We start from the raw sequence: 18,185 nt of genomic DNA on the forward strand, positions 1-18,185 counted from the left end.
ACATGGAAGATGGCAATCACCGTTTTTATATACGGGGACCATTACTGCATTAGTCCAGGCTTCAGCTATTACACCTGTCATATTTATGATCATAAACAAGGCAGCAAGGAAAGGGGCCCACCACTCAGGGAACACTTGGATCAGCTCAGGAGGAATAACATCTGGCCCAGGGGCCTTCCCTGGTTTATGCTCTTGATTAATAGCTCAGCCTCCTGAAGCTGAACTTGTGACCACTCTGGGCAATCAGCCAGATTAAGGTCAGAGTCCTCAGTGGGGCTAACTCTGGTCTCCCTAAAAATGTCTGAAAAACAATCAAACCAGTCATGAGGTGAAAGCAGACTGTAAGAAATATGCTTGTGACCCAAGGACCCAGATACCACTGCCCCAAATTTCCTGGTATCATTATTTAGTGTAGCGTGGATAAGAGGTTCCCAACATTTCTGTGTAAAGGACACTTGCTTAGATTTATACAGTTGATTCAATTGAATTTTTAACTGACCCAGATGCCCTATACTGATGATAGATAGCACGGATATGAGACTTCATTTGGTGGCATTCATTATCAAACCAACTACTCCTATCTCCAAACTTAGTTCACTGTTTTTGCACCACTTGTCTAAAAACATCAAAAAGTTGCAGTACAAGAGTGTCATATTGCTGAAACAATTCAGATGATTGATTAAAATTGCTAAAAATTGATAGAAACCTATCTAAAAAGGATCTCCTGAGTGTGTTAAGGAATTAACCAGGAGACCCCTAGGCTATGCAGAGGGGTCAACAAGCAGGATCTCCACTAAGGTTGCCAAGTCCAATTCAAGAAATATCTTGGGACTTTGGGGGTGGAGTCAGGAGACACTGTGGGTGGAGCCAGGTACAAGGTTGTGACAAGCAAAATTGAACTCCAAAGGGAGTTCTGGCCATCACATCACCTTTTAAATGCCTTCCCTCCATTGGCAATAATGAAGGATAGGGGCATCTTTTTGGGGGGCTCATAGGATTGGACCCCCTAGTCCAATCTTTTTGAAACTTGGAGGGTATTTTGGGGAGAGGCATTGGATGCTATGCTGCACATTTGGTGCCCCTATATCAAAACACACACCCCAGAGCCTCAGATACCCACAGATCAATTCTCCATTATACCCTATGGGAATCGGTCTCCATAGGGAATAATTGAGTGCCCAGCAGACATCCCCCCCACTTTCTGATGACCCTGAAGCAGGGGAAGGGCCTCCACACTGGGGGATCCCCTGCCCCCACCTAGGGATTGGCAACCCTAATCTCCACCTATGTTTATGGGGATTTTTCCCTCAGATAATTCTCATGAACCAGGCCTTAATTAATGAAATAGTTTTTATTTAAAAAAATTAAAAGAAATAAAATCAAACATTAAGCACTCTATAAACACTCATACAAGTTCAGAAAATAAAGGTAGCATCTTATAGAGACAAGAAGGGAACTTATATTAGATGCAGGGCTTTTTTGTAGCAGGAACTCTTTTGCATATTAGGCCACATGCCCCTGATGTAGCCAGTCCTCCTGGAGCTTACAGTAGGCCCTGTACTAAGAGTCCTGTAAGCTCATGGAGGATTGGCTGCATCAGGGGAGTGTGGCCTAATATGCAAAGGAATTCCTGCTACAAAAAAAGCCTTGGATGGGACTATATTTACCTATTCCAGAACAGAGGTTCAAGGAGAAAGATGAGCAGAATGAACCAGCATTCCACTCAAATAAGAAGTTGTACCAAATTTTGTGTTGGGAGTATAATTTAGTGGATGTCTAGATAATGTACACACACATGCTTGTGCACACACAGATAGACAGACTCACACAGTCTCACAGTCTTACAGAGAGAGCCTGAGAAGAGCCTGAGTGTGTATGGATATACCCTTTGAACTATGATGTGATTGTTCCTAGAACAATGCTGTGATGTTGTGAATGAAACAATGTATTTGAGCTAGGGAAGCTGCTTAGTTTTCCCATGGGTTGTGAATGCAAATTAATGTTCATGTGAAAATGTCTATTGTGTTTGGTGACCTCTAATAGACATGGCAGAAAACTATTACAAAGGGGTGTTATGGGATTAAAACAGTTTTGACTATGGACTCACATAGGATAAACCAGTTTAGCCTGGAGACAAGACGATTGAGAAGTGATATGATCACCATCATCAAGTACTTGAAGGGCTGTCATATAGAGGATGGTGTAGAATTGTTTTCTATTGTCCCAGAAGGTTGGTCCAGAACCAATGGGTTGAAATTAAATCAGAAGAATTTTTGACTAAATATTAGGAGAACTTCCTGACAGTTGGAATGGTTCCTCAATGGAACAGGTTCCTTGGGAGGTGGTGGGCTTTCCTTCCGTGGAGGTTTTTAAACTGAGGCTAGATGGCCATCTGACAGCAATGCTGATTCTGTGAATTAGGCAGATCATCAGAAGGAAGGCAGGAAGGGTGTGTGTGTGTGGTGGTGGTGGGGAGGTATTTGTGAAAGCAACTTAAACTTTAAATGCCTTCTACAAGCCAGCCAATGGGGCAATGGGGGCTTTGAGAGTCACACAGTATGGCTTCTGAGCCACAGTTTGGCCACCCCTGGGTTAGTTGTACTGCCTTTTCTGTAAATTAATCTTTGGCATTGTTGGATTTAAAAGAGGGAAGAGAATGGCCAAAAACCAGACATTTCCACCTTCAGCATCAGTTTCCCTAGACAAGCCTCTGGGCAATATTTGATGACACCTCTTTTGATCGTATTTGCATACCAGGTGAAAGTCTAGAGGTGAGATGTTAAGAGAGAAGGTTGCCTGCTGTCATCTTTTGCAAGCTACCAGACAAGTCCTTCAAGGGAAGAGTGGTCCAGGCATAACAACAACCTCATCCAGAATAGGAAAGATTGAATCCCTGAGAAGTGATACGATCACCATCTGAGAGGTGTGAGGTGATATGATCACCATCTTCAAGTACTTGAAGGGCTGTCATATAGACGATGGTGCAGAATTGTTTTCTGTGGCGCCAGATGGTAGGACCAGAACCAACAGGTTGAAATTAAATCAAAAGAGTTTCTGGCTCAACATTAGGAAGAACTTCTTGACCATTAGAGTGGTTCCTCAGTGTAACAGGCTTCCTCAGGAGGTGGTGGGCTTTTTTTTCCTTGGAGGTTTTTAAACAGAGACTAGATGGCCATCTGACAGCAAATGAGGATCCTGTGAATTTAGGGGAAGGTATTTGTGAATTCCCAGGGTTGGACTAGATCACCCTGGAGGTCCCTTCCAACTCTATGATTCTATGTTTAATGGAAAGGAACTCCAGTTATAAGGGCTGAAAAATTCTGGGAAACATGCAATTTCATATTAGAAACTGTGCCACAGCTGTGATCTGAATATGGTACAATATGCACTAGGAGTTGAGGATGGCCCACAGTTCATGTCTTACTTACTAAAAAAAGAGTGGAGACCCAAACTCAGTCTGCGTATTTCATATACATTTCAAGATGTAAGCATCAGATTTTTGGTTTCAACACAGTCCTCAGCTGTTTTGCATACTATAGTTATCTTCACCTCTGCTATTAATTTTTGCTAAAAGAGATGGACATGGAAATCAGCTCACAATCCCCGGAGAAAGCCAGTAGCTGTCTTGTTTTCCTCAACTGAAGGATTTACCTGGGATCAGGGCCTTTTTTTGAGCAGGAACGCACAGGAACACAGTTCTGGCTGGCTTGGCATAAGGGGGTGTGGCCTAATATGTAAATTAGTTCCTGCTGGGCTTTTTCTACAAAAAAGGCCCTGCCTGGAAGCTTGCCTAAGTGGGTCTTCTCCCATCATCTGAGATTTCATTATTGAAAATTGAGTTCCTAGTAGTTCTAATTTATCAGGTTTAATTTTTAAACTGTTTATGCCTTGCATAAATAAAAATGTGATTTGAATGTAAGATTCAGGCATCACAATGTTTCTCTTCTGACTTTCTGAAAAATTAATAGCAGAGGTGAAGATAACTATAGTATGCAAAACAGCTGAGGACTGTGTTGAAGCCAAAAATCTGATGCTTACATCTTGAAATGTATATTAAATGTTCCTCTTTATAACTGGTTGGGTGATAAGGATGGAAATAAGACCAGTATGTTTCAGGGACACCTGGGTGTCTCATGCTGCATTTCTCTAAAGATCAGATTCCACAAAGGCCAAGCATCTACTGTCAGAAAGAGTACACATTTTACCCTGATATATATCAGTGTCCCCAAGGGCAGCATGCCATTTTTACAGTGCAGGTAAATGGTAGCCTAGAGACCCCAGCTGCCTGAGGAAAAGAGGTCTTGAGGAAAAGAGGTCTTCTCTTCAAGCTTTTGGAAATCAAGCCAGTTCTGAACTGCTTAGACCCACCTCTGTCTCTGTATAGTCCTAGTTTGAATTTTATTTCAAGATTATGCTGATTTAGAGAAGAGAGATTGAACTGTCCTAATTTACATGTAATATTTTTAAATATTTGTAATTGGTGATTCTGAGCATTCTCCGTTTTTGACAATAAGATCTACAGTAAATGTGAATCGATCAATGTGCAATGATTTGTGGATAATGAACTATTTATCTGTTACATGAAAAGAAAGAGAAAATAAACAACTCTGATCTGGCAAAAGTTCCACATGCTCCCTTGAGTTCCATACTGGACTACTGTGATAGTCCATATATGGAACTACTTTTACAAAAGTCTTAGAAGTTATAATGGTCCAGAATGGTTGCCCATCTGCTGAGGAACAGAAACTGTTCAAAACTGCAGTTTGTTATATTAGAAGGGAAATAAAAAGTTCTTTATTGTAAAGGAACTGTATGCTTGACAGCCTGGAAAGATAAAGATTTCCAGCTATCAATCTAAGCTAGGATGGAGAGAGATTGTAGACAGCATGCCCAGCCTTCATTGTGGACAAAAGGAGAGAGAGAGGAGAGGAATGATGTAGCTGGAAGGAAGGCACTACTAAGAGCTATGGTTGCCAAGTCTGGGTTAAGAAATTCCTGGAAATTTGTGAGGTGGAGCCTGTGGAGGGAAGAGTTTGGGGAGATCTCAGCAGGGCATAATGTCATAGACTCCAGAGCTGCTATTTTCTCCAGGAGTGATCTTTGTAGTCTGGAGATCACTTGTCATTCTGGAAGCTCTCCAGGCCCCACCTGGAGACTGGCAATTGTACAAAGAGCAGCAGAATGGATGAAAGGAAAGGAAGTGCTCAATCTAACCTTGATTACTGCCTTTAAGGTTGCCAACATCCACATTAGGCTTCCCAACCCCCCTGCCCTGCCGGGGGACCCCTGGTTTAGCAGCCTAATCTCCCACTCCCTAAAAATCTGATGTGGGGGGTGGGGGGGTGGAACGGCATCGTGTCTCTTTCCTTGCCTGGCTTCAGGATTCTCCCTTCCTCCGAGTTACAAAGACCCGCCCACCGCTGGCCTGCTATTCGCTCCAGTCTGGTCTCCCTTTGCGAGGTGCATGCTGGGACTTGTAGTCCTTGCATCCTCTCACGTCTGCTGAGCATTATTCTCTATGTGGAGATTGATTCTCATAGGGTATAATGGGGAATTGATCCGGAGGTTTCGGGGGCTCTGGGGGAACTGTTTTTTGAGGTAGAGGCACCACATTTTCAGTATAGTATCTAGTGACTCTCCCCAAAGTATCTCCCAAGTTTCAAAATGATTGGACCAGGGGGTCCCATTCTATGAGCCCCAAAAGAAGGTGCCCCTATCCTTCATTATTTCCTATGGAAGGAAGACATTTAAAAAGGTGTGTGGTTCCTTTAAATGTGATCCTTTAAATATACTTGTCACACCCTTGTTCCTTGCTCTGCCCCGATGTCTCCTGGCTCCACCCCCAAAGTCCCCAGATATTTCTTGAATTGGACTTGGCAACCCTAATCCACATGGGGCCTGGAGATCTCCAGATGGGAGAGATCAGTCCCTGTGGAGAAAATGGCTGCTTTGGAAGTTGGTCATTATGGTATTATACCTGTACTGAAGTCCTTCACCTCCCCAAAACCCTTCCTCTATATACTCCAGCCTCAAAATCTCCAAGAATTTCCCAACACAGAGCTGGTAATTCTACTTGAAACAGAGGTGAAAAAAGAAAGGAAGCTATTATAAAATCACAAAACCATCTTAAAATGTCCACTGGGATAGGGAGAGAGGCATCTAAGGTTGTAAGAATCCCAGGTAGAGATTGGCGGGGGGGGGTGTCTCCTGTCACTAGGCCCTGCCTCCTTCTGTTGATCAGCTGGCCAGCAGGAGAGACTTACCAGGAGAAAAAGGAAGGCCACATCACCACCATCGCACAGGAAATGCTGTAATCACACAAGCAACATCCAGGTGATGCTTTGGTATCTGGGCAAAAACTCTATGGTAGAAGCCATATTTACCATAGAGTTTATGCCCAAATTTTTATTTATTTTTATTTTATTATTGGATTTATGAGTTGCCCATCCCTGCTATAGCAGGGCTCTGGGCAATGTACAGTTAGGGTTGCCAGGTCCAACTCAGAAAAATATCTGGGGATTTTGGGGATGAAGCCAGGAGACTTTGGGGGTGGACCCAGGAGAATTTGGGAGTGGACTTCAGAAGCAAGGTTGTGGCAAGCATGATTGGGGGAGTCCAGGCCATCATATTTAAAGGAACCACATTCCTTTTAAATGCCTTTCCTTCATTAGAAATAATAGAGGATGGGGGCACCTTCTTTTGGGGCTCATAAGAATGGATCCTCTGGTCTATCTTTTTGACATGGGGGGGGGGAGTTGAGGTGAGGCACCAGTTAAAAATTTGGTGCTTCTACCTCAAAGAACAGCCCCACGAGCCCCAAACACCCATGAATCAATTTTCCATTATACTCTATGAGGACTATAAGGTACAATGGAGTGGCCAGCAGAGATTCACACACCCCCTTCCTGATAACCCTGAAGTGGGGGGAGGGCCTCCAAACCAGGGAAACCCATGCCCCTAACTGGCGATTGGCAACCCTATAAAAGGGACGGTGGCTCAGTGGTAGAGCATCTGCTTAAGAAGCAGAAGGTCCCAGTTTCAATCCCTGGCATCTCCAAAACAGGGTCCAAGCAAATAGGTGTGAAAAACCTCAGCTTGAGACCCCAGAGAGCCGCTGCCAGTCTGAGTAGACAGTACTGACTTGATGGACCAAAGGTCTGATTCAGTATAAGGCAGCTTCATATGTTCATATATGTTCAAATACCAGAGAATTGCACTGATGTTGGAGTGTGATGATATCACTTTCTATGACCTGGGCCTTCTTTTTCCTGGCAATTCCTCTGATCCCCTACTGGTCAATTAATACAGTCTCCATCCTGTGGCCTGGGAGGAAACCAAACTGGAATGGATCAAGGATAGATGTGTCTTCAGCCACCACTTTCTCAACCACCTTGCAGAGGAATGGAAGGTTGGACACCAGGCGGTAGTTTGCCAGGACTGTAGGGTCCAGTGTTGCCTCCTTCAAGTCTTCTGGAAAAGTCCTCAAAGGGACACATTGACAATTTCACCCAGAGGGTTCCAAATGCCATCCCCACAAGTTTTGATCAGCCAGGATGGACACAGGTTGAGGAGACATGTGGTTGGCTTCACAGCTGATAGGATCCTTTCAACATTTTCCCAGGAGAGTCAGCTGAAGTGGTCCAAAATTGGACCTGAAAACAGACAAGTGGCTTCCAGTTCCCTCACAGTATCAAATGTGGCCAGGAGGTTCTGATGGAGAGACAAGATTTTATCTGTGAAATAGGTTGCAAAAGCCTCACAGCCAATATTTTGCTATCTGCATTTTGCTTGGCAGATAGCAATATAGTTAAAGATCAAATTACTAATTACTTGAGTTCTAATTACTTTGAGTTGGGCGTGACTTTGTAGATGCAATAGAGGCTGCATAGAACTTCTTAGCAGACATTATTGCCATCTCATAGACCTTCATAAATGTTCTATAAGAAGCTCCTGCCTCTCCATCACTACTATGCTGCCACTCACTCTAATAGATGTGCTTCATTCTCCACAGCTCCAAAATATAACATGGGGCTGCTTTGGTGCAACAGTGGTGAGGCTGCCGGTGGGTGATGTCATCGATGACTGTGGAGAGTTGTGAGCAGCACATCTAATGACCCACTAGGAGAATCAGATCCTCCAGAGCTTCCTGAAGCCAATCAGGGTCCATTTGGCTCCCTGCTTAGGCAAGCATAAATATGCTCGCTGCCTAAGCAGGAATGGTTTTGCATGTCTAATTGGACCTTCAGGGTGAAATGGTCTGATCATGGGACTGCATCTGCATGATCAGATCCCTATGTATCCCCATCCCAAAAGTCAAATCCAGTGTATGGCCTGCCTGATGTGTGTGGGGGCTGATACAAACTGGGAGAGTCCCAGTGCTTCCATGGACACTAGAGCCTGAGAAGATGCCACATCATCAACATGGACATTGAAATCCCCCAGGATCATCAGCCTGGGATAGCTCAATGCCCAGGCCAATGCAACATCTATCAGGGCAGGCAGGGTATTTGGTGGTGCATCAGGCAGTCAGTACACCACCCAGATAGCCAAACTCTCCTTGGCCTTCCACATTAAGCTGGCACATTCAATGCCAGAGATCCTTGGGGCAGGGAGTGCCCTAAAGGAAAAGGATTTTCGGATGAGCATTGCAATTCCTTCCCCCCCACCCCCCACCCCCAGTTGTTCAAGACTGATGGATGACTGAGAAACCAGGTGAGACAAGTTGGTTCAGGGTGACAGTAATTTTGTGTTTAAACAATTTTATTGATAACATATGGTAACAATATCTAATTATGTCATTACTATCTCTAACCCATATGATATTTTCCAATCCCCCCTCCCTCCGTTACTAGACCCCCGCCGAGGTTATATACTTAAGTTCAGTTATAAAGGTACCCTTAACCAATCAAAGTTCAATATCTTTCTTTTCTCATATTCATATTAAAAAATTGTCCAATGTCTTTTTACATTCCACTCTTTCTCTATGTATCCTCTAAATTTCTTCCACTCCTTTTTAAACACATCCAAATCATCGTCTCTTAAAGTTCTTGTTAATTTGTCCATCTCACTCCACGATAAAACTTTCACAATCCAATCCCATTTCTCTGGTATTTTTTCTTGCTTCCACAACTGCGCATACAATGTCCTAGCAGCTGAGAGCAAATACTAAATTAGGGTCCTATCTTCTTTTGGAAATTATTCCATTTGTAGTCCCAGCAGAAAAGTCTCTGCAACTTTCTTAAAGTCTTATCCCAAAATTTTAGAAATTTCTTGTTGTATCATCTGCCAAAACTTTTTTGCTTTTTCACAAGTCCACCACATATGAAAAAAAGAATCTTCATGATTTTTACATTTCCAACATCTATTCGACATCTTTTTACTCATCTTTGCCGTTTTTTTCGGAGTCATATACCACCTATACATCATCTTAAAACAGTTCTCTTTAATATTCTGACATGTTGATATTTTCATCGAGTTCTTCCAAAGATACTCCCATGTATCCATTTGTATTTCTCTGTTCACATTAATTGCCCATTTAATCATTTGAGATTTTACTACTTCTTCTGTAGACCATTTCAATAGTAATTTATATACTTTCAATATTAATTTTTCGTTATCTCCAAGCAGAACCCTTTCCAATTCCGTTTGCTCACATCTAATTCCATCAGATTTAATATCATTTTCCATCAAGCTTTTTATTTGTTGCATTTGAAACCAGTCATACTTATTATTTAACTCTTCTGCAGATTTTAATTCAACTATCACCTTGAATCTTTAGCAGTTGATTATATGACATATAGTCATGTCATAGGGTGACAGTAATTTTGGACCAGTCACAGACTTCCAGCCTAACCCATCTCACGGAAGAAGAAGACTGCAGATTTATACCCCGCCCTTCTCTCTGAATCAGAGTCTCAGAGTGGCTTAGAATCTCCTATATCTTCTCCCTCCACAACAGACACCCTGTGAGGTGGGTAGGGCTCTGACAGCAGCTGCCCTTTCAAGGACAACTCCTGTGAGAGCTATGGCCAACCCAAGGCCATTCCAGCAGGTGCAAATGGAGGAGTGGGGAATCAAACCTGGTTCTCCCAGATAAAAGTCCACACACTTAACCACTACACCAAACTGGCACCAAACAGGGTTGTAAGAGAGTGACATAATTTGCTTTGGTTCCCCTCCCACTGTGGAGAAAGACTGTCCTTTCCTACATAGAGACTTCAGGGAAGGGGAAGGTGATGATCAACTGAAGTCAGAGGGGAAGATAAATGGGAGGAGATAGGGTTGCCAACTCCAGGTTAGGAAATTCCTGGAGATTTAAGGGATGGACCCAGGAGAGGGTGAGGTTTGAGGAGGAATGGGACCTCAGACAGGTAAAATCTCATTTCCTCATGGGAAACCACGGTTACCAACCTCCAAGTGAGGGCTGGAGATCACTCAGAATTACAACTGCTCTCCAGATGGCAGTGATCAGCTCCTCTGGAGAAAATGGCTGCTTTGCAGGGTGGGCTTTGTGTCATTTTAACCAGCTTAGGCTGCTTCCCTCCTGCTTTGGTCTCCACTGTAGAGAAGGACTGTCCTTTTCCTACATAGAGACTGCAGGGAGGGGATGGAAAGCTGGAGTCAGATCAATTCCCCTATAGAAAGTAGCCACCTTTAGGTGCATACTCTATGGTATATCATAACACAACCAAGCCATGCAAAAAAACCCAGATCATGCCACAAGTTCACACTGATGCTAAATGCCACAAGGCTGAATATGACAGGGAAAGGCTACAAAAATTCACTGTAAACAAAAGGAATGCTGAGCTTCAGCGTCTGTATGACTGTGGTCATGCCCCCACACACTTCCCAAAATTATTATTCTTTATTTCCATTCTGGGCCTCTTTCAGGGCTTTGAGCCACCACAGACACAGGGGCACAAACACACATGCACGCATGCGGGGGTGGGGAAGCCAGCATCTGTTTCAGCTGTGGGGTGGGTGGGAAGATAGCAAAGGGGAGTGAATGAATATCATGGGGGGGGGGGACTGGGAAGACAGCAATGGTGCAGGTGACTGAATGTCACAGGTGGGGGTAGTGGCATGCCAAGGGAGTGGGGGTAGTTGAGAGGAAGAGGTGGTTGGGGGGTGGTATTAGAATGAGGAGTGGTGATGGAATGTTGGAGGTGGGAAGACACCAAGGGTGGGGTGGAATGAATGCCTTAACTTGTGTGGGTGGGAAGACAGAAAGGGTGGGAGGGCACTTGCCCAGAGTCTCTTTCTAGAGCCTGTTATATTTTCCTTCACAACAGGCCTTATTCCTAGTTAGTAATATAATGGGAGGCTCCTAAGAACTACAACACATCATTGGTGATGGAGGGGAACACCCCTTCTCCCTGAGTCTGCGCTTTTTGAAATACAGTCCAAACAGTCTGGTGGGCCCTCAGAGGTGGTGAAAGTGGTATGCGCCATAAGGAGATTGCAATGAGAGAGGGCAGATGTTAGAAATCCTCTCACACTAGGAGAAATGGAACTTTCATGAAAAGAAGGTCCAACCCATTACTTTTGTTACAGAGTAAGTATTATTGTTACATAACATTATTGTTATGTATTTAATAAGTATTATTAAATTTTGTACTGTCATTGGCTGTCTTTAATTTTTTCCCACTAGGGACCTCTGAATTCAAAATGTTTCTCAGAGGTCCCAAGTTGTTGTTGTTGTTTTTTTTGAGGGGAGGGAAATAAAGATAGCAAATGACATTGCATTATGTAACAATGTACTCAAAGAATGTGTGTATGTGAGAGAGAGAGAGAGAGAGAGAGAGAGTAACCACGATGAAATAGGTGACCTCAATATAAAGAAATGCATTTTGTTTAAAAATGCATTTCTTTATATTGAAAATTTAATTATTGGCCTTAAATTTGTACTTCTGGGAGCTTAATGCCAGACCATGTTAAATAAACGTATTATTTCCGTTTTTCATTTAACCAATGAGTTATACTATGACCAATCTGTTTTATGTCCTCAATCAACAGATGATTGTATTTGGTAATAATTTATCAAAAATAAAATCTGTTTTTGAAACTAATCACCTCATGTTAGGTCTGCCCTTTTTCAAACCCACCATCTGATATTCATTTTGTCTGCAAGACAAACATACTGATGAAAATGCATATGCCACAGGATGTGGCCTTTGGAATGAAGTAGTTCTACTCTTTTTGTATGCTTAAAATGTTTTATTTTTATTTTTTCATAGCATTTTAGAACTGGGAAGAATCAATTTTACATAGAACCTAATCAATTATGAAACCAGAGTTATTCAATTCAGATTAGTTGAATCCAGTGCAATGCATGGGACAGTTCAGCCAACTGCCAAAATATGGAAGTTAATCAAAGAAAGCGATTGTTCCTTGCAGTCTTAACTAGATTTCTTCTATTTTTCTGAACAAAGGTAGCAAGCCACAAAGCTGAACATATAGGTTATACATTGAACTTTATAGTCACTATAGGCCATGTGCTGATATTATTTTCTAAAACTCTTCATTTATACATTCCAATATAATGTGGTGGTTGGCATCCAGAAACGTGTGCACATATTCCAAGTGTGTTCCATATCTTTTCCCCAGACATTGTCAGAAGGTTATTCAAAAATCCCTGATTAAATGTTACTAGTGTATCTGAGAAAAAAGTTTGTGAATTGGGCATTAGAAATGTTTAAAGAAAGGATACTGCCAATGGATAGTTTCCCCCTCCCCCCAAGGAAACTTGGTGTGGGGGACAGTTCTGTATGCAACTGGTATACTTGCCCCAACAGAACACAGCCCCCAGTTCATATAACTTGAACTCTTATGCCTACCTGATGCTACCCAAGTAATCCTGTCTAGTCTTAAACTAGCTACTCAATTCCTTTTGACTGATCATTGTTACATCTCAGTCCTCCCATACAAGCAATCCAAGCGCTTGTTATGGGAAGCAATATTTTTAGGGGCAGGGTAATTTAGGATACCTTACCATGTTGCAAAGGATTCTGAAGCACAGTTCTCAAAGTCTCTGGTGCAGCCTGAGATGGCGGGGGGGGGGGGAGGGGGGAGAAGATTCCTGGGAATTACATGAGTAACACAAGTAACATAAGACTTCCAGGCCATCAAGAGTTTTTACTTGGAAAAGTTGTAGTGTGGGAATGAGATGTTTTCAGGAAGAAAGCTGTTAGTAGGCCGGTTACAGCCTCCAGGCTTGTACATCCTCTTGGTTTAAGTGTTTGTAAACTTGCTGTTCTCTTGGGAACAGTGAATTCCTGTAAAATAAAAAGAAATCTATTAGTTTGTATATTTAAGAAAGGAAATTCTTAAATGCTATTCTGATACAAATCTGGGGGAGCACCATGGATAGTAGTGTGAAATTATTTAATTTACAAAGTCTGAACCATTAAAGAAGTCCTAGGTATCTTTGCCACTACTACTTACCTGTTGGTCATTGTAATAAAGGATTGTCTCCTCCCCACTCAACATACATCACAGCTAAAGCTATGATAGTGCTGATAATCCAGGATTGATTTTCCAAGTCCCAAACAGATGGTTGGTAGCCTTAGCAGTGACATGGCAAAACTCTGTGCTTGTGCAGAGCAGGACAGACATGCATGTGTGCCATCATGGGTGCTCGATATGAATCCATGTGCAACAGCATTTTTAAAAATCTCAACAGCCTTTAATAGTAATCTGGATCCAGTGTGTCCTTGCTGGATTGAGGTGACTGCCCATGTATACATATGTAATGGGAATGTATGTATATAAAATACAAAACAAAATGTGATTGGTGGTATTTTTTCCTGATTTTGTTAATTTGCTGACCACATAGCACTAAATAGTTCTTGGACAAAAAGATGCCTTAAAAGTTATTTTGGAAAACAAAAACCTACAAAAAATGAAATACAGCTGTTTGCAGAAACAAAAAAACATATAAAGCTTAAAATCCTTTCTACTGATTGGCTGGATTATATAATAATTGCCAGTTATTTTCCCCCATTAAAATGAGCACCAACTAAATATTAGAAACAGTCTCAAAATGAATTGGGAATGTGGATATGCCTAGAGCCTTTATTTTCATTGCCTGCATAATAAGAGAATCTAAGAAGGCAACATTTAACATACTCTAATGTCTTTTGTTATATAATGACATTTAATTTGATTTTCCAGCACAGGGAATCCTAGAATGAAGCACAGGGAAACCTAGAATTCTAAACTCCAGAGAAAAATTTAGTCAAAAGATAGATGCTAAATGTCTCATCAGTTTTTGTGTTTACAAAAATGTGGCAAAGTATAAGTAGAATTCTGGAGTAGATCTACTACCTCTTCCTTTACCATAAGTGAGACTAATCATCATTATATTTCTTTTTTGTGAAATGTATTGTTAAAGATAATATTTATATTTTAAGTTATGAAAACATTAGCTAATAACCATAGTTTATATCCCATAGCCTCTGTTTGGCCAAAGAGTGTTTTAAAAGCTGATTTGGGTGGCAAGCTGGAGCTGGAATAGCACAGAAATACCCCTGATTTAGACTTGGGGGAGCAGCTCGGAACAGGCCAGCAAAATATGATGCTAGAGCTTAAACTCCACACACACACACCGCCCAGTGCAGAGCTGTAAAATAAAGGTACAAGAGGGTTTTTTAAAAAATCCTTGCTTGCAAAAGTGGGCAGAATTTTTATAATCTCTTTTGGATAATTCATAGTGCCATTTTAAGCTGAAGTATACCTAGGGTTGCCAATCCCCAGGTGGGGACAAGGGATCCCCCAATTTGGAGACCTTCCCCCCCCCCCCCCCCGCTTCAGGGTCATCAGAAAGCAAGGGGAGGGAAGGGAAATGTCTGCTGGGTACTCATGATTCCCTATGGAGACTTATTCCTATAGAAAATAATGGAGAATTTATCCATGGGTATCTGGGGCTCTGGGGGGCCGTGTTTTTTGAGGTAGAGGCACCAAATTTTCAATATAGTATCCAGTGGCTCTCCCCAAAATACTCCCTAAGTTTCAAAAAGATTGGACTAGGGGGTCCAATTCTATGAGCCCCCAAAGAAGGTGCCCCTATCCTTCATTATTTCCTATGGAAGGAAGGCATTTAAAAGATGTGCAGTCCCATGAAATGTGATGGCCAAAACTCCCTTTGGAGTTCAATTATGCTTGTCACACCCTTGCTCCTGGCTCCACCCCCAAAGTCCCCAGATATTTTTTGAATTGGACTTGGCAACCCTAAATATACCCTTCTAAATCCATTGAAGTCAATGGGCATTGGTAGTGTAGGAAAAAACAGGTTGGCAAAGCTTGGGGGTTTTGCCCCTCTGTGTCTTCTTTTTAAATAGATATGTACATTTCAGAATAAAATACACCCCCCACCACTTCTATATCTATTCAGATTAGGCATCACAGACTGTAAGACTAGTTTAATTCCTGATCTGTTGCAGTGGAGGGTCTAAGACTATAACAGGATTTTGGCTTTGGAAGCCTTGAATCAAATTCCAGTTGTCCTTGAATCAAATTCCATAACATGCAAATGCCAGTTCCAGGGCTGGTTTGGCAAAAATGGCAACTTGATAATTGGACAGTGCTTTCACTGCAGTAGCCTTCAGGCTCCTTGGCCATCTCATCTTTTCCTTTCCCCAGCAGCCATCCTATCTTTCCCTCCCTTCCCCTAGCTGTAATCAGATAAGGGATCAAATGTCTTTAGAATAATTAAAGTGGAGCACATCTGATTGCAAACAGGGAGAGGAAAGGAAGAGCAGAGGAGAACAGTTGAAAGCAGGCTGAGAAACAGTGTTTTTGTTTGTTTTAAAGTAAGGCCATCTCTAGCCAGTTTCTATCCATTTTCTTCCTTTCTGTGACCCACAGGTTCTTGGGAGGAGAGACCACATCATCTTGATCATTGGGGCACAGTATTATTTCCCAAATGTGTCCCTACAATTATAATTGGAGTAAGGGGAGGAGGCAACAAGGAACAATAATTGCTAGAGAAGACAGTTCTTTTGAATGGAAAATCTAAGTCTAGCTTTTCCTGGGTCTGAATGGTGAGTGTGGGCAGGGACAGAAGCATTCTCCTGTCCTTGCTTCCACCCATCTGGGGCCCAGGACAGGCTTCAGATGCAGCTATTTTAAAAATGCAAAGCTGCACCCTACAGCCCACAAGAATGGCAGTAAAGACAGGCAGAGGGGATTCACCTTGTCCATGTTGCCACTGCTGCCGCCCTTCCCTTCCCAGGGTGGCACAGAAGGCAATTCACTTAGGGAATCTGAAAGGATGGAGTTGATCTTGGCAGGTGACTGTGCAAAATGAGGTTTATTTCCTTCCATAAATCAGGGTTCTAAGTTGGTGCTATACTGTGGTTTAAAAACCAGTTTGTAGGAAGGAACCAAACTCCAAATTGTCCAGGCACCTGCCTTTGGATATTGTGGCAAACTGGAATTGATTCAAGGCCTTAAAGCAGGGGTGTCAAATCTGTGGCCTATGGAATGGATTAGGCCCCCAGAGGGCTCCTATCAGGCCCACAAGCAACTCAATGTCACCTGCTTCCCTCTCTCTCTTGCTTCCTTTTGCCTCACAGCTTGCTTTGCCAGGCTTGCTCAATCAGACAGGAGCTACAGAGCAAAGCCTCTATTTTCTCCACTGGCTGACCAACACATGAAGCAACTTGTGTACAAACAGGGGGGGTTTTGAGCAGGAACACACAGGAATTCAGTTCCAGCTGGCTTGGCATCAGGTGGTGTGGCCTAATATGCAAATTAATTCCTACTGGGCTTTTTCTATTAAAAAGCCCTATGTACAAAAGCTCACAATGCCCAGCCATTTCATGTTTTCCCCTGGGTCTTAGGCTCAAAGCATTGGCCATGAGACTTCTGTAATGAATGTCAATAAATCAAAAGTTGGTTTTCAACTTACACACGCACACACATGAACAGCATATTCAAGATTGCTACATACAGCACAGACATCATCTCCAGATTTTGATGCAATAATTCAGAGCAAGAGGTGTCAATTACCAGAAATAAACAAAATATTGCAAGAGTGCTAATATGTTAAGCATATTTTATTTTAAGTTTTTAAAAACATCTTTAATTGTTATCAAAGAATTCAGGTTTTCACGGCTGGTAACATCATTAGGGTTTGTAGAGTCTTTCGGGATCAAGTGCCGTATTCTACTGGAGAAAGTTTTCCTTCCAGACGTTTCGTTCTCAGCTGCGGAGAACATCCTCAGTGGTGTTGCAGCCGGAGCAGGCGCTCAGACCTTCTTGGCTGCTGTGCATTGAGCCCCACTCAATGCACAGCAGCCAAGAAGGTCTGAGCGCCTGCTCCGGCTGCAACACCACTGAGGATGTTCTCCGCAGCTGAGAACGAAACGTCTGGAAGGAAGACTTTCTCCAGTAGAACATGGCACTTGATCCCGAAAGACTCTACAAACCCTAATCTTTAATTGTGTTTGTCAGTGTCCTTTGCAAAGGTGTTATCGCTGGTACCTGGCAGCATGTTTTATGTCACATATGGCCTGACCTGAGAAGGTCTCATTTATATCAGATCTGGCCCTCATAACAAATGAGTTTGACACCCTTGCTTTAAAGCCTTAAATTACACTCCATGTTTGAGGGATGGAGGGAGAGAACGCTAGAGCAGAGCGCCAAACAAGGTTAGTTTGATCTCCTGAATGCATCCTATTATTATAAAATTCCCTGCATGTATAATGAAGAGCATTTAATTGTAGAAAGCACAATGGCACTAAATAATGACAAAAGTGTCCTCTAACTCATTTGATGGCTATCTACCCATCAAGTGTAGGTTTTATGGGACATGCAGTATTGCTAATCAGAATCATGTTAAAAGAGAAAAGATATTTTTGAGGCCAGTAGTTCCCCTCCAGAAATGCCTAATAGCAACCCAATATTGTAATTCAGTTGTGGGATTGACCAGACAGCTGTTCCTCTGGGAATAATTTAAACTTTAATTTTCAGGAATGTGTCCTGTTACAGGTTAAACATCTGTATACAGAGGTTGTATCTTTGTGGTTTGTGCTGTGCATATGTGCTGCATCTTTCCATATACATTTTAAATTAAATCTGTGTTATATGAAATCCACATATTGCCTTCAGAGACCACCTACATGAAAACTCTGACATCATGTGCTTTTTGAGATTCATTGTGGTAAATTGCACATATCTTGTTT

The 18,185-nt window shown here is 42.3% G+C and overlaps 1 protein-coding gene and 1 non-coding gene across 3 annotated transcripts in view; both read left to right on the forward strand.

Annotated features, from left to right (window-relative positions):
* SLC25A21 (solute carrier family 25 member 21) overlaps window positions 1–18,185 on the forward strand; it is a 588,543-nt gene that overhangs the window by 121,502 nt on the left and 448,856 nt on the right. The gene's annotated exons all lie outside the window — the stretch shown is intronic.
* Window positions 6,991–7,057, forward strand: TRNAL-AAG (transfer RNA leucine (anticodon AAG)). Its single transcript has one exon. It is a non-coding gene; the product is annotated as a tRNA-Leu (tRNA).

This window comes from Heteronotia binoei, chromosome 21 (genome assembly GCF_032191835.1).
Source record: "Heteronotia binoei isolate CCM8104 ecotype False Entrance Well chromosome 21, APGP_CSIRO_Hbin_v1, whole genome shotgun sequence".
NCBI lineage: Eukaryota > Metazoa > Chordata > Lepidosauria > Squamata > Gekkonidae > Heteronotia > Heteronotia binoei.